Genomic DNA, 16,686 nt, shown 5'->3' on the forward strand with positions numbered 1-16,686 from the left:
AATAAATCAACATCATCTACATAGAATGAAGGCTTAACATGCATGTTCTCTATCCATGTCACTTTAAATGGTGCCTTCCTGATCACCATCACCAAAGTCGCAGTGTACAGGACGAATAACAGTGGGGACAAAGGATACCTTGACAGGTCCGTCTCTTGCTACTGAATGCTTGATATAACTCAGAGTGTATTTTAATCTTCACTGATGAACCATCATACAGCCTGGCTAACAGAGTAATATTTTAAATATTACAGTTTTTTCAGCTGCTTTTACAGTAATTGTTGTCTTCCTACTTTACTACCTTATTTTGCCTTGCTGTTTGCTCTTAAGTGTTGAAGTGCTTTTATTCTGCTGTATTTATTACTGCTTGTTAGTAACTTGATTAAGTTTGTCTGTTATTCTAACCATCTTAGTTTTGGTTTTAGCACTTGGGCTTCAGGCCAGTTATTTTACATTTAAGAAGGTTTTTGTGGTCTACACTCTTGTGGACAAACCCTTATTAAAACCATCTCTGCTAAGTCCATCCCTGTTTCAGAACACTATATCTGGGCAATTCCCAACAGTTTTGCCTGCCAGCGTGGTCGACATGGGCATACTGAGGTAGTGTAGCAACTGCCTCATGTTCACTGACAACCCTATTCTCCTAGCACATAATTCCTCTACTTGTGAGAAATGCATCTATATCAGTAACCCGGAATCCATGCTGTCTCGCACCACAGTCAGTACTCCTGACAAAGAGGAGATTGCCAGCACAGACACCACACCACCCACATCACATAGCCAAGCACAACACACACACACACACACACACACACACACACACACACACACACACACACACACACACACACACACACACACCTATACAGAGGTCCTCAATAAAAACTTACCTAAACAGCAGAGACCTCCAAAACACACTCACAAACATTAGACACACAACACCAATCACATCATTGACAACAGACAACATACCAGTGTCTCTCAAACATAGCCCATAAGGCATAACAAACTCACACAGCCCATAAGGCACAACAATAAACCAAACATACTTGTCATTAGCGATTCAGTTGAGACACACCGATGTTCCCCCTTACCAGGCTTGACAAGGAGAAGATCACAGTCAGCTGTCAAGTCTCTCCACAACAGGTACAAGTATGACTCTGTCATTGTTCATGTTGGTGTGAATGACTTGAGATATACCTCCCTGGACTATATGAAGAGAGACATGACTGAGATGTCAGAGTATGTGTCCCAGGCAGGTATGACCCCAGCCCTAAACAGCATCCTACCTTCACCAAGAATGATACCACAATGCCACCACAATACCAACAAAAAATAATTGACTTCAACAATTGGCTTAGTTTCTGGTGTCATTTCAAGGGGATCCAGTATCTCTCTGCCTGGGATGACATTGTTGACAAGCCTCGATGCTTTGTCAGAGATGGCCTCCACTTGACACCCCTGGGATTCAGGATTCTGGCCAAGGCTCTTGCCTCCCTTATTGTGCCTTTTTTAAGCAATATCCCAAAGACAGATCTTCCAGCATAAAAGATCTATCAAAAAGCAAGGTCATGCTGCTTAACGCTAGGAGCCTTAACCTGAAAATGCACTCAGTGGAGGCTGTCCTTGCACTGGAAAATTCCGACATCTGTGCAGCCACGGAAACATGGTTCAAGGCTGCAGAGAGCATCACTGCCTTACCAGGCTATACCTCATTCCACAAATTCCAACCCCAAAATGAAGTTGGGAAGACTAAGGGTGGTGGAATTTCTGTTTTCATTAAAGACAAGCACATCTCCAGACTGGTTTTCCTACATCATGTACTAAAACTTCTCCAGGTGCCAATTGGCAAGACACCCATCCAAGTTATAGCTAGCTATAGACCCCCCTCCATGACTCAGGACACCCACTCTTCCTACCTGGACCTACTTGACTCCATCAAGGTACCCCCTAACACCCTGATCCTTGGTGACTTCAACTACCCCACCATAGACTGGGTGAATCATTCTTGCTCTAATGCACTCACCCAGTGATTCCTTGACTTAATCAGTTCTAACACACTAGACCAGCTTTTCTCATCCCCTACAAGGGGAGAGAGCATTCTGGGCTTGGGTCTCAACAACATGGGCGACCGCTGCACCACCCCCATTGTAAGTTCCTCCATGGTGAGATCAGACCATTGGTCTGTCTCATTCAATGTGTCTATCCCGTCCACCCCCCCCCCCAGCTGTAACCAGGCAAAAAAAATCTCAAAAACTGACTACAACCTTCTAAGGGAGGGTATCAGTAGCTTCACGCCACCACCTACCCTCAGAGGATGCAGACAAATATGCTGAACAGTATGCCAGTGCAGCATACAAGCACCTGTACAACTGCATGGACTCAGCCATACCCAACAGAACTAAAACCTGCTCCTCAAGAAAACACAAACCTATCTGGTGAACATCCTCTATCAACAGGCTTTACAACAAAAGGATGAAACTGTTGTCCAAGGGTAAAGATATAAAAAATCCCAATTGGAAAAACTCCCTCCTTAGCCTCAACAAGCAAGTTAGATCACTAGTGAAAACCTTCACAGCCAGTTATGAATCGAAACTAGCCTCTGAAACAAAGGCAAGCCACAAAACCTTTTTCAGTTATGTCAGAAACCTCCATGGCAAAGCCCAGGTTTGTTCCGAATTAGTTCTTAACAGTACTACTTACACTGATCCTGTTGACTTAGCCAACCTGCTAACAGATAGGTTCAGTGCAACCTTCACCCCTCTGTCCCCCCAAAAGCCCATTCAAAATCCCCAATACATGGCCTGGTGCAGGCTTTACAACAAAAGGATGAAACTGTTGTCCAAGGTGCTCACATCTCTGTAGATCATGACAAATGCCCTATCCAAGGCAAAGAACACAGCTTCCATATATCTCCAGCAAAAACTAGCCTCACCATTGTGCAACCTATTCAACCATAGCCTAAGTACAGGCTTCTTTCCTGTAGAGTGGAGAACTACCATTGTCATCCTTTTGCACAAAGGTGGTAGCACTACTGACCCTGGAAACTATCATCCCATTAGCTTGACAAGTCTAATCTGTGAGGCCATGGAGCGTATCATTATGGACCTCATAAACAAGAACATAGGCAAACTCCAAGCACTGACCCCACCCAGTTCAGATTTGTCAAGGGCAGATCTTGCGTGTTGAACCTGAATGACTTTTTTGAGACTGTCACCAAGGCACTGGATGAGGGAAAGTCAGTACATACACCGTACCTTGACTTGGCCAAAGCCTTTGACACAATCCCACACTTGGGTATCATCGAAAAGCTAACACAACTAGGCTAAATCCCTGTCTCATCAGGTGGGTGGCCAACTGTCTCACCGATAGGACCCACATGGTCAAAATAGGTGCCACCATCTCCGACAGCAGACCTGTCACTAGTGGTGTTCCCCAGGGATCTGTCCTAGGAGCCCTTTTGTTTGGCATCTACTTCTCAGAGGTCCAGGCAAAGACAAAAGGCCTGTGGCTGACCAGGTTTCCAGACGACTGTAAGTTGGGTGCTGACATTGACTCCCCAAATGATGTTAATATACTACAAAGAGATTCTCACAGCAACAAATGACTGGTGCCAAAGACATGGCCTTAAATTAAATGCAGAAAAATGTATTATCATACCATTCAGCAAAAACACAGCTCCTGCTGATTACCGCATCAGTGGCAATTCATCAGTCTAGATTAATAAAATAACTAAAATCTTTCCCATCACAAAGGCACCTAAGATTAAACAGAAGTACATGCTCCTATCGGCACTTAAGCAGGCACAGTTTTTATATTTATAGATATATAATATATATATCTATATACACACATCATCCACTCCTGCTTTCAAAAGTTTAACACAGTGAAAGTTAACAATGAATTTCAACAAAAAGTAGATAATCGTTAGCAGTTGAAAACACAGTCTTTTTTCACACCTCAAGCTAACTTGAATATTTAACTTTAGGTCCATAGATGCTGCTCAAATAAAAAATCTGTCCACAGTGACCTTCTCACAAAAACTTGTAAAGAAATAAAACATTCACCACATGCTTAATATAAATGTTTGTGTCTCTTGTCTCTCTCTCTCTTTCTCTCTCTCTATATATGTAAATGTATGTGTCTCTGTGTGATATATATATATAAACACGTGTGTGTGTGTGTGTGTATATATATAAATATATATATATATATATATATATATATATATATATATATATATATACACACACACACACACACACACACATATATATATATATATATATATATATATATATATATATATATATATACATACATAAACACACACACACACATGATATATATATATATATATATATATACATATAGATATATACATGTAGATATATACACATATACATATATATATATATATATATATATATATATATATATATATATATATATATATATATGTTTGTATATAAGTGTGTGTGTGTTTCCTAAAAGCACTTGGGGTGTGGTAGGCTGCCTCTTGCTTCATGCTTACCACAGCTTACTTGAGCCCATTATTCAAGTTTGAATGAGGTAAGTACAGTAACCATGGTGAGGTATTGAGTAGGAGTGGTAGTGTAGATAAGGGAAACAGGAAGGGAGGTTTAGGTTTAAGAAGGGGAGCTTTAGATTTAGGGAGCAGGAAGGGAGTCTTAGGTTTAGGGAGTGGAAGGGTAGTTTAGGTTTATGGAGAGGAAAGGAAGTTTAGGTTTAGGGAGCAAGAAGGGTGTTATAGTGTGAAAGTTCGCATTCTAGTAGGGCTATACAGTTTTGTAGGATAGAGGTTGAGAAGGCTAAGTAGTGACAGGAGATTGAGGTAGTGTGAGTTGAGAGCGCTTACTCTTTAAATCAAGTGGCAGCACACAAGTGTGCTGTGAGCAAATAGCAAATAGCATGCAGGCACTTTAAATTTTAGATAGATAGATTGATAGGTCATAAATAACCAAAGTTTACTGTTCATTTTATTAAAAAAAATGTACTATACAAAAAGACTGAAAATAATTCAAATTTTATGTAACAAAAAAATCTAACTCTCTGTATCATTTATAGTTGAACAAAAGGAACACAAATGTACACAAAAAAGCAAAAAAAAAATTGTAGCAGAAAATAAAGAAATAAACGTATTGCAAACTATGGCTTTCACAGAAAACTTCATCAGACTGAATTATCACCTACAGACTTCTGAAATTTATTTGTTTGAAAAAAATCACATGAATGTTTATAACCAAACACAACTATACTCCTTTAATTTACATCTCAGTACTTTCTTCTTGTGTTTTAAAACACAGTTAAAATATATAGCAGTATTAGCAGAATTAAGTCCAGGTATTACACTTGCTTTCAGCTTAATTTGCCACTATATTTCCCTATATTCCTGTTCATCTTCCCTACTTCATCTAAATTCCATACCCACATGATCAATAACATTAAAAACAAGCCTTTTAAAATTATTGCATACAGTGAAATGTTTGTATATTGCATTAATAACAGTTTTATTTTTCATTGCATAACAATGCTCATAAATCCTATTTCTTAACTTCATGTATTCTCAATATAAAATAAACCACACATTGTACATAATGCTCTCTATTGAAATGTTGGCACTCAGTGCCGAGTGCTGAAAAGCCATAAGAAAAGACAGAAAACACAGGAGAAGAACGAATTTCAAAAATTTCTGTTCTCCTTACAATGTCTTTTTGTGTGGGGAGGGGCAAGACCCTACCCCCGAACTTGTATATAACAACTCTGAGATCACCATACCTGTGAGAAAAGAGAATATTCTGAGAAATGACATCTCAAACTTAGTATATGTAAGTCTGTTCTTTTCGGTCATTCAGTCTCCATATGCTAGATTGAGTCACGACATTTGAAATGGTTACCTGTACATACAGCAGTATATATGATAAATTCAGTTCCATTATAGTACAACATGGTATTTTATCATGTAATTCAGAAGCACAAATAAAAGCTAGGATTGTCAGCAACATATTTAGACATTACAGTTTTGACACTTAATCCAATCTTTCTTACTGCTAAAAAGAACTGTTTTCACATGATCTTTTCCAAATATTCTTTTTTAAATTCTTTCCTTTCTAATTAATAAAATACGGATTATTTTCCTACTGTCGATATACATCCTGAATTCCTGTTAAAATGTACCTATAGTAGTTGTTTGAGTTATTATCAACTGAAAATGAAACTAAGGGTATAACAACACTCCAAACTATCCCTTTTTTGGGACCCCCTTCTTCCTGGTTTCTACCCACTGTCTCAAAAGCATATTTCATTAATGCCTCTGGCTGCTTTGTAGTAATAAGTTTCTCATACAGACTTTAATCAAGTAATCTATTACCTTATCTTTTGCAGTAAGTTATCATAGCCTAACATACTGACTTTTAGCTAAAATCTTCTTTAAATATCTATGGTGCATACTCTCAAAATGTTAAATAGCATTACTCACTGTATTTTATACCAACTACAGACTTCAGTAAATTGCTAATCTTTTCCTACCAGACTTCCACATAAAGAAAATACTGCTCTGTGCAAATGCTTATTACTGTTAAATGCCAAAAGCACTTTTTTCCGTGTTGGTATGATTGTAGGGGGTGCGGGGGGGCTTGCCTCCCTGCACCCCTAGATGGAAAACCGTGTTCCCCCACACACCTGCTAACTTAAATACACCACCTCTAAGATCAAAGAATACCATGAAATGAAGATTCCCCTACCCCTGTTAGTCAGCGTTCTTGCATAAATACTGGACTTCGGTCTGCACTTTTCTAATTACATTGCATGTGATCATTTTAATGTTAATGAAATGCATTTCACAAGAGTGCACCTTGACCAACAATAGCTTTATGATAAATTTAAGAGGAAATTAAAATGGACAGAGGGCAATATTTATTTAACTTTGTACTCATATGGCTGTATGTGTCTTCTTTCAAAGTTTCATAGGTTCATAAATTCATAGGTGTGTACAAGGCTAATTGCCCTGGAGCCTTTACAAGCCTAGCCCATAGGATTACCCTGGCATTGTGCCACCCAACCTTAGTTCCCAGTGCCTCTATCGAGTAGAGCCACTGGAGTGATCCCAGGGGTGAATTTTCTATTTCCCATCCACTCATCAAAATTCCTTTTGAAGAGGGCCAGTGAGGTGCTCTGTTTGACATGTATTGGAAGTGTATTCCATAGCATGGGCAGTCTCTGGGTTATGAACCTGTCCTACCAGTACGTTCTTTTGATTGTAGTAATGAGGTTGAGGTCTCTGGAGCGTGTGGTGTGGAGGGATTGGGATTTCTTTAGATGTAGCATTTCTAAAAGAGCTGGGTCAGACATGGCTTTGTAAGTCAAGCCTACTTAGAGGCGATATGAGACAGATAATAGTTCGAGTTTTTTTGAGTTTGTCCATATAGAGCAATTGTTTAAGACCTAGGATCCTCTTTGTGAGGTAATTTTGCAGCCTTTCCAGTTGTTGCAGGTGTCTAGTGAGGTACATGCCAAATGAGTCATTGTACTCGATGATTGGCCTAATGAGAGTAGAGGGAGAGTGTGACCTCTTTCTTCCTGGATGCAAAACCCTTAGTAATGAGATGTGCCACATTGAAGGACTTTCTGACCACAGTAGCAATGTGGTGGTCAAAAGAGAGGCTCCTGTCAACCTGTGTTCCCAGATCTCTTATAACAGCTTCTGTGTTCAGTGGACTACCATCGATGTGGTAATTCATGGGAACTGGGTTTTTCCCAAAGGGGATGACGACACATTTTTGGCATTGAGCTTAAGGCCATGGTTCTGACACCAGTCACTGGTCTCAGTGAGGCCTTTCTGTAGGATGTAAACATCACTTGGGGAGTTAATAATGGCTCCCAACTTGCAATTGTCTGTGAATTTTGTCAGCCAGAGCCCCCTTGTGTTGGCCTGGATGTCTGAATACCAAACAGGAGAGGACCCAGGACCGATCCCTGTGGGACTCCACTCGTGACTGGGTGGCTGCCTGACTTGGAGTCAGCTACTTTCACACTGTGGGTTCCATCTGTGAGCCAGTTTGCAACCCATCTAGTGATATAGGGGTTGATGCCTAGCTTAGCGAGTTTTTCTATGATTCCTGAGTGGGGAATGGTATCGAAAGCCTTGGCCAGATCAAGGTAGGCTGTATGAACCACTTTGCCTTCATCCACAGCTCTGGTGACTGACTCAAAGAAGTCAACCAAGTTGAGCAGGCATGATTTACCCTTCACAAAATCAAACTGTGTGGGATCCAGAGTTTGGAGATTACCTATATCCTTGTTTATTAGGTCCACGATGATGCATTCCATAGCTTTGCATATCAGACTTGTCAGGCTAATGGGGTGATAGTTCCCAGGATCTGTAGTCGCTCCTCCTTTGTGGAGAGGGATGACTATAGCAGTGTGTCATTCAGTAGGGAAAAAGCCTGAGGTGAGGCTGTGATTTGAACAGGGCACACGGGTGAGGTGCCAGTTCATTCTGTAGTTCATGTAGAACACAGTCAGGGATATTGTCAGGTCCCATAGAAGCTGTATTCTTGGCCTTGGACAGTGCTGTTTTAACCTGTGCAGCAGTAATAGTGGGTGCCTGGCAATCTACTGTTTTTTTGATGAGTCTTTTGGGGGGAGAGTTTTGGGAGATAAAGTTGGTACTGAAAATGTTGGCCAGTATATTGGCAATATATGTTGGCTCGGTATAGGAGGTACCATTGTGCAGTAGCTCAGAGCAAATCTAGGTATTGCCATGGAGATTCTTTACATAGCTGTAGAAGGCCTTGTGGTTGTCTTTAATATCTGCTGCAATTTTGTTTTCATAGCTAGCTTTAGAGAATATGAGGGATCTCAACTTTTTGTTGAGGCTGATAAGGGAGTTTTTCCAGTCTTGGGACTTCACCTTATTCCGCAACAATTTCCTCCTTCTGTTGCAGAGTTTGGTTATGGCAGGAGACCACCAGATTGACTTAATTTTTTTTGGAGGAGAGCGCCTTAGTTCTATTGGGTATGGCAAGATCCTTGCATTTGTGTACATGTTCGTATAGTACATTGGTGTATGATTCGGCGGTCATGCAACTATTCTCCATTTGTATGGGTACCAAGAAGTTAGCCACCTCTGTTTTTAGGAGCCCAGAGTTAGCTTTGGAGAAGTTTTTCATGGTGGTTACATTTGCAGAGGGTGGGGGGTGGGAGGGATGTGGATTTCCTAGGTGATTAGTTTTTGGTCGGATCTAACCAGGGAGGAGTTGACTATTGGTGTAGAGCAACGGTTGCCCATGTTAGTAATGACCAGGTCAAGGATGTTGCTACCTCTAGTGGGGGTAAATATGAGCTGTTCCATAGCATTGGAATTAATGAATTCCAGGAAATGTTGGGCAAGTGTATTGGTACATATGTAGTTTTCCCAGTTAATGGAGGGGTAGTTGAAGTCACCCATGAGTGTGTTAGGTTGGACCCTAATATTCTCCAGGGTGCTTAGGAATGTGGAGTGTGAGTCTTAGGACATGGTTGGGGACCCATAACAGGCTGCGACCTGATTTGCTGTCTTACCCAGTGATAGCTGCACCTGAAGTATCTCTGATGCGTTATGTTGGGCTACCAGTCAGGAGGTGTGCGCATCCTTTATGATTATGGAAACACCACCGCCTTTGGAGCTTCGGTCCAAGTTCTGGGGCCGAAAGGTGTGGAATGAGTTGTAGGCTGGTAGTACAGGGGTGTTTCTGCTGCCTTGAACCAGGTCTTTGTTACAGCACAAATATTGATGTTCTCCATTTTAAGGAGTGCTTAGAGTGAGTGCATTTTGAGAGTTAGACTTCTAGCTTTGAGCAGCATAACCCTCAGAATGCATTTGTTTGTAGCTGTTACGGTGGTAATTTGGTCTTTGGAACACCGCCTAAAAAGGTACTATAGGGGTGGCAAGAGCATTGGCCCGTATCCAGAAGCCCAGAGGTGACAGATGCAGGCCATGTTTGGCAAAGCGTCGAGGTCTGTCAATCATGTCATCCCAGGCAGATACTGGATCCCCTTAGAATGACACCAGAAACGTAGCTAATTTTTGAAATCAGTTATTGTCTGCTTGTACTGTGGTATCATTCTGGGTGATGGTAGGATGCTGCTCAGGGCTAGGGTCATACCCGCCTGGACTGCATAATCCGAGGTCTCCTCCATGTCTCTTTTCATGTAGTCCAGGGAGGTACATCTCAGGTCATTCACACCCACATGTACAATGACAGAGTCATATTTGTTCCTATTGTTGAGGGACCTGAGTGCGTGTGTTATGTGGCAGATCCTGGCACCTGACAGGCAGCTGACTGTTACTTACTCCTTATTCAGCTTAGTGAGTGTGACTATCAAGCCACCTATGACTAGTGTGCTGGGCATGCTGTTTTGTCTTAGTGGCTTTGGTTGAGTGGCACACTGTTTAGGAGAGTTATGTGTCTCGTAATTAGTGTTGTGTTGTGGTGGTTGAGTGCATTTCTGCCTTGGCAGTCTGTGCTGTTTGGATAGATTTTTATTGGGAGCCTCCATGAAGGTGGGTGTGTGGTTTGTGTTTTTATGTGAAGGCAGTACTGGTATGTGTTCTGGAGGGCTATGTGTTCCATGTGGTGTGGTGCAAGTGTTGACCTTCTCCTCTTAACCAGCTATTCCGGTCTTGGCTGGAGAGTGTGTGGCTTCCAGTTTAGATATATGTGCATCATTCACAAGTCTGAGTGTTTTGAGGTAAGCGGAGAGGGTAGCCGGTGTACATGTGGCAGTTGCTACATTGCTTCATGATGCCCAGTTTCACCAGGTTAATAAGAGAAATCACAGGGAACTGACCTTTAGACATGCCTGGAGGGGTGGGCATTAATAATAAGTACTGGAGGTGTTTCCTTGTAGAATGTTTAGTGCTGGTAGCAGTTTTGCGTACTACAATAATTGCTACAAGAAGTCTGGTATGGTAAAGTGCTAGACTAATAAGCCAGTAAAAGTGCAGGAGAGGAGAGAACTAGCAGATCTAAGGGAGAAATTGAAGAGCAGACTTTGGCACCTCTCAAAAGCTTACAAACAATCCTGGATACAGCAAATCTGTATCTCGACTAGACAAGTTACAGGAAAGGCAGGAAACACGCTTAGAATTTTTTTTTTTTTTTTACAGAAAAGCAGCTAAAACAGCACTGAAAACAATTCAAGTGCAGTGCAAGCTAGCACACTTGAGTGTGTAGCAATATTAAAGCAAATACAGTTTAATTAAATGCAATTTATTCAAACTGTACTCTGAACTGAATTCAATTGTTTTATTCAACTCTGACCAGTTAAAAAGTGCCAAAAATATACTTATCAGCTGAGAAGCACACTCAGAACACAAGGAGATTCTGGAAAAGTATTTTTTTTTTTGTAAAGTGGAAAGGAAGAAAGGAGAAACAGATGATAATTCAAGGTTAAGGACCTAAGTGGATTGGCCTTCTCAAATGTTCTCTCTGTACTAGGTAGAATGAGCTAATGACACTAGACTGGGATAGAGCTGAACAGATGGGACTGGTAGGAGTGTCTGAAATCAAAATATGATCTCACTGTACTCGGTTGAGTGCAAATGAGATGGACCCAGAAGGAGTGTTCAAACACAAATTTACAGGAGGGGTGGGCAATTCCAAAGCCACCAAGGTTAATACCACAACAGGAACATGGAGGGAGGATGAGAAACTAACTGCTGAGAGACAGAGATAACAATATTCAGTGAAACAAATAAACAGAAAAATAAAATGCAGTACTATCTTTAACACAATATTCAATGAAATAAACAGAAAAATAAAATGCAGTACTATCTTTAACACTGCAAGTTTGTACTTATCTCAGCTTGTAATACAGTTGATGTAGGTATATAGTAGCCAGCCAAACAGCACAGATATTCAGCAGAAATAAATTTAGAGATAAGTGACTAACACTTATAAGCACAGAGAAACTCTCTAGACTAAGAGTTCAACACCGAATATTAATGAAATGAAAACAATAACCACCACTTACTACAGAGAGACTACAATATTCAGTGAAACAAATAAACAGAAAAATAAAATGCAGTATTGTCTTTAACACTGCAAGTTTGTATTTATCTCAGCTTGTAATACAGTTGATGTAGGTATATAGCAGCCAGCAAAACAGCTCAGATATTCAGCAGAGGTAAGGCTGTGATTGAATAGGGCACACAGGTGAGGTGCTAGTTAAAAAGGCCTGGAATACAACTAGATATTCTGTATGGAAAAGAGCTTTCTGTACTAAGTTCTTCATCTTTTGGGTACATCTATAACATTTGAGCATGTAGTCACTTCCATCTACATTACAAATGTTATTGTTGTACTGTTTTGACTTTTCAGAGATGCAAAAAGGCATTATCAAGAAATGTGTATCTGTAAATGCAGACATGAAGCTGAAATCATCTCTCTCAACTGTCCAGACTTTTGCATAATATCCAGATTTTTACCTCACATTTTTGATCTGTTCTTCATAATTTTTTTTATCTCTCAGATCTTTGAGGCATACAATCACTAATGACAGACATTTGAGTTTCAGACTTCATACCCTTCAGAAAATGCATGTTAAGGCAAAACCTGTTATTTTAGCAACTTTATAAATTTCTTAAACACAATATTTAATCTTTCTCCCTTGTTTTGGGTCTTTGTCCTACCATTTTCTTTACTTTGTCCAAAATATTTGTGTTAAGTGGTTAAGAGGTGTGGCCGTAATGTTTTTCTCCCCAAAATAGCTGTTAACTGATTTTATAGCTGAATACCTCCCTGGTTTTACAGTACCTGGTAAACGTTTTAATGCTGCCTTGGTCTACACTTCCCTAATTCACTTCCGCTTCTTTGTCTTCTGATCTGCCTGTAGCTTTTAAAATAACTGTGAAAAAATTCTGAAAAAAACATATTTAATCTGATGGCCCTCTATAAATTTGCTGTCTCCTGTTTCAGATTTAAACATTGTTACTAAAAAAACTCTCTCTATTAGCGGTGGTACAGCGGTAGCATTGTTGCCTCACAGCAAGAGGTTCTCCTGTTCGATTCTCGGCTGGAGTGCCTTCTGTGTGGAGTCTGCATGTCCTCCCCACGGTTGAGAGGCCTCCGAAAGACATGCGTGAATGGGCATGCCTTTACTGAAGGTTGGGCGTTGGGCTGGCAACTCAGCACCATAAAAATCGACTGCCAATCATTAGTGGACCGGAGTTCTGCTGTGACAACCCCTAACTGGGAAAAGCCAAAATGACTACCTATTTTTGGTAGTCAGCAGACCCCAAGTTATTTTCTTCAAAAACTTTTCAATTTTTTTTAATTAGTGATAGACATCTCAGATACAAGAATTCCTGACCTCATAGCTTAATATATAAGGAATATTACATAGGTTTACACAAGAATAGAGCATCCCTTAGGGATAAATGTCTTTTAAAAAGCCCAAAACTGTTTTCAGAGTTTACTATAAGCCAGTCAGTGCTGTTTCCCCATCTTCTGTCAACAAGAAAACAAAACTGAAATAATTTTACATTCCAAGGATTACCATAGGTCATTTAGGTATTAAAGTTGAATGGGCAAAGTCCATTAAACACAGTGATCAGCATTTTTGTTTTTATTTTTAATGAAAGAGAAATAGAGTCATTCAGACACTTGAGTCCCAGTCTCAAAGTTAGCTTATTGGACTCCCTTTTTTGTAGCAAATTCAACAAGACATTGGCTAGGAAGGCGAGAACTCAGTTCATCAAGTCAGCAGCTGCCTCCATGACCATCTTCAGGAACATATTCACCTAAAGTATCTGTGGGAGTGCTACTTTGGACATGCATGCAGTTTCTAAGCATTACAAACTCGATGGCAAGTTTAGAGCTAGGACAGGATTGTTATGGCTGTCCTACAAGGCATACATTAGAACATCTACCATTCAATGGTTCACTGAGCGTACATTGCTTGGCATTTTTCCAATAATCTAACTATTTCTTCTAACGATAACCCTTAAGGTGAATGTATCATGGTTGTGTAAAGGTACTCGCCATAGGGTAAAGGTTTAAATTTTAAGATCATTGCTGCAAAGCTGTCTCCTTCCCTCCAAACCTGTTACTGTCCCTATGTTAGAGCTTGTTGTTTAGTATCTGTACTTAGTTCTTTTCTGCATGCAGTGCATTAGATGTTTTTGCACATCTTTTATATAGATTCCTTTACAATTAAGGTATATGCATTTTTTAGTAGTTCATTATTTAGTGGAATTTTTTATTGTCTGTGCTATTCTTCTTTATATTTAAGCAATAACCTAAGACTGGGTGTGGGTAATGCACTATTTACCCATGGTTGGTGTAGTTTGATCACAAGGGCAAAGCCCAAGTGATCAAACAAAAACTCTGGGTAAATCCAGCATTACCTACATGCAGTCTTAGGTTATTACTATTATACAATGACATTATTTAAGAAAGAAATTGCTTTCCTTTCTTAAATAATGTCTTAGTATAACAACACTGTAGTGTTCTTCCCCATTGCTTCCTCATTCTTCTGCGTTTTCTGGCATACTGCATATGCTTATGGGGCATGCATTCCCATGCTTGCACAGTACACCAGTGCTGTTCAACAGAAGCAATGGATAAAAAAGAACCTTCATTGCTGATTCAAAAATGTGGACATTCTCCAAAAATCCGGACAGTTTAGCTGTTTGACAGTGCAGAAATACAAGTAAAATCTGGTAAGTTTCTGTTTTTTTAGTTGTACAGAATACATCTGATTTTTCTTGTATTTGGTCTGTGCTCCATAGCATATATCAATAGAAATGTCTGGCTGCTCAATGGTACTTCAGTGGCTGGACTTTTTTCTGTTATATACTCGATTTACAGTTGGCACTCTGGCTGGGCTGACCACTCAGAGTCCATGTTTTTTAATACTAATGTGAAGTGATCATGTAATTCTTATTTTACTTGAGTGCAGTGATACTGCTACTGCTGTATTGCTTTGAGTCTGAGTCTCCTTTTAGTCATTCCACAGGAGCAGTACTACCTCAGTATGCGGCTTCCTGTCCCCCTCCCAAAAAAGTGAGATATGCAGGGCTGTCTTATTTTATAGTCAAACTTCCCTTTAGTGGCCATAATATGATTGCAGTCACAAACTACTAAGGATGTCCAACTGCTAAAGTGATCTGGAAATGAATAGCTATTTAATTTGTTTCTTGCAGCTTTAAATTATAGTCTCCCCTGAAAAGAGACCACTAGCCTAGTGGTACTAAACCAGTTATCAAGGATAACTTAAAGAATAAATAAACTGATACCTACCTCTGTCTAATCTCAGCCCTGTAATTTATGTCCTGCAGCTATAATCCTACTATCCAAAATCTAATTTTATGAGTGGCTTCACTCGGCTGTAGTTAACATGTACAACATATCCACGTCGTCTGCACTTGTGGTGATAAATATAGACAGCACATGCTTTCTACCAGCTTCCTTCTTGTCTCATAATACCGTTGTTGATCATTTTATTATTTCTGTCCTTGTCTTGTTTTACCACATTCCTGATCATTCTTAAGCATATTACCCACTTCCTTGTACATTGGGGGATTGATTTGGTTTTGATTTACTTTTATTTCATGCTGTCTTGTTTTTGCATACATTGTTTCTTTTTATAGTAACATTTAGAAAATGTGTGTGTGATATAGTCTCTTGTTTACATACTATTTGTGCCTCACTTCATCATTTATTGTGTGACTCATTAAGTTATGTACAAGAAAAGTAAATGCTGACTTGAAATAAATACAACTAAAGCATCTTCTTGAAAAACATATCAATTACTTTATTATACAGTGCACTAAGGAAAACTGAGATGTACATGAGCAGAAGTATCTTTATTAAAGCTGATACAGTTTATACGATAAGGATTTTCTGGAACCTGCATTTTTTGCTTGCAGTGTAATCTTTACATTGAATGCATTACATGAAAAAATGTTAGTTTATCTCCTTTGGTATTCATTTAAGCTTTCCTAGTTGTAACTGAAAAAAAAAAACATCAGTAGTTTACTTTGCTAATTAGTATGGTAAGAACAAAAGGAGCAGATTGCATTGCTAAGTAGAATTTACATATATATTAGGCCCTGCTTTTTAAGCTGCCAGAGAGTGACTATTAATTAATTGTTGCTCTTCATCCTTAGAAGTGCATTTCCTTAATTTCTTTTTATCAGAAATAGAAAAATTATTCCTAAATAAATTTGTGCAAAGCATGAAATCACTGTGAGTAAAAAGAATGCACATTTGCAGCCCATTCCTCAACACTCTGGTATACACATGGCCATATTTTTCCATGATTGCAATGTTCTGCAGAAATAATCTCACAAATGTTTAAGAATGGTGTGAACATTTTCAAAATACTTGTCATTGCCCTCCTGAACATCTGAATGCATGCTTCAGGTTAATGTTTAGATCAGTGCTATGCGTTAAGTGCATTGATATGTGCAGTGTGATTCTACTATGAGTAGACAGAAGATAATGCAGTGAGGATTGGAATCCCTGAGCAGCATTAGTGGACAAAAACTGCCGAAAAACACTTTGCAGGGAGCATTACCCTCACCCCCTGAAATTATATATACCATCTCCAAGGTAATACCAACTCAATAAAGGGGGAAATTCTTCCCAAAAGTGCATCGCTGCTGACACAACTCGTCAA

General features: G+C 39.6%; 1 protein-coding gene across 2 annotated transcripts in view; it reads left to right on the forward strand.

The window, feature by feature from the left end:
* The window catches only part of LOC122802723 (interleukin-5 receptor subunit alpha-like), a 451,682-nt gene that overhangs the window by 112,430 nt on the left and 322,566 nt on the right, over window positions 1-16,686 (forward strand). The gene's annotated exons all lie outside the window — the stretch shown is intronic.

The sequence above is a fragment of the Protopterus annectens genome, chromosome 5.part0 (genome assembly GCF_019279795.1).
Source record: "Protopterus annectens isolate FY-2018-M chromosome 5.part0, PAN1.0, whole genome shotgun sequence".
NCBI lineage: Eukaryota > Metazoa > Chordata > Ceratodontiformes > Protopteridae > Protopterus > Protopterus annectens.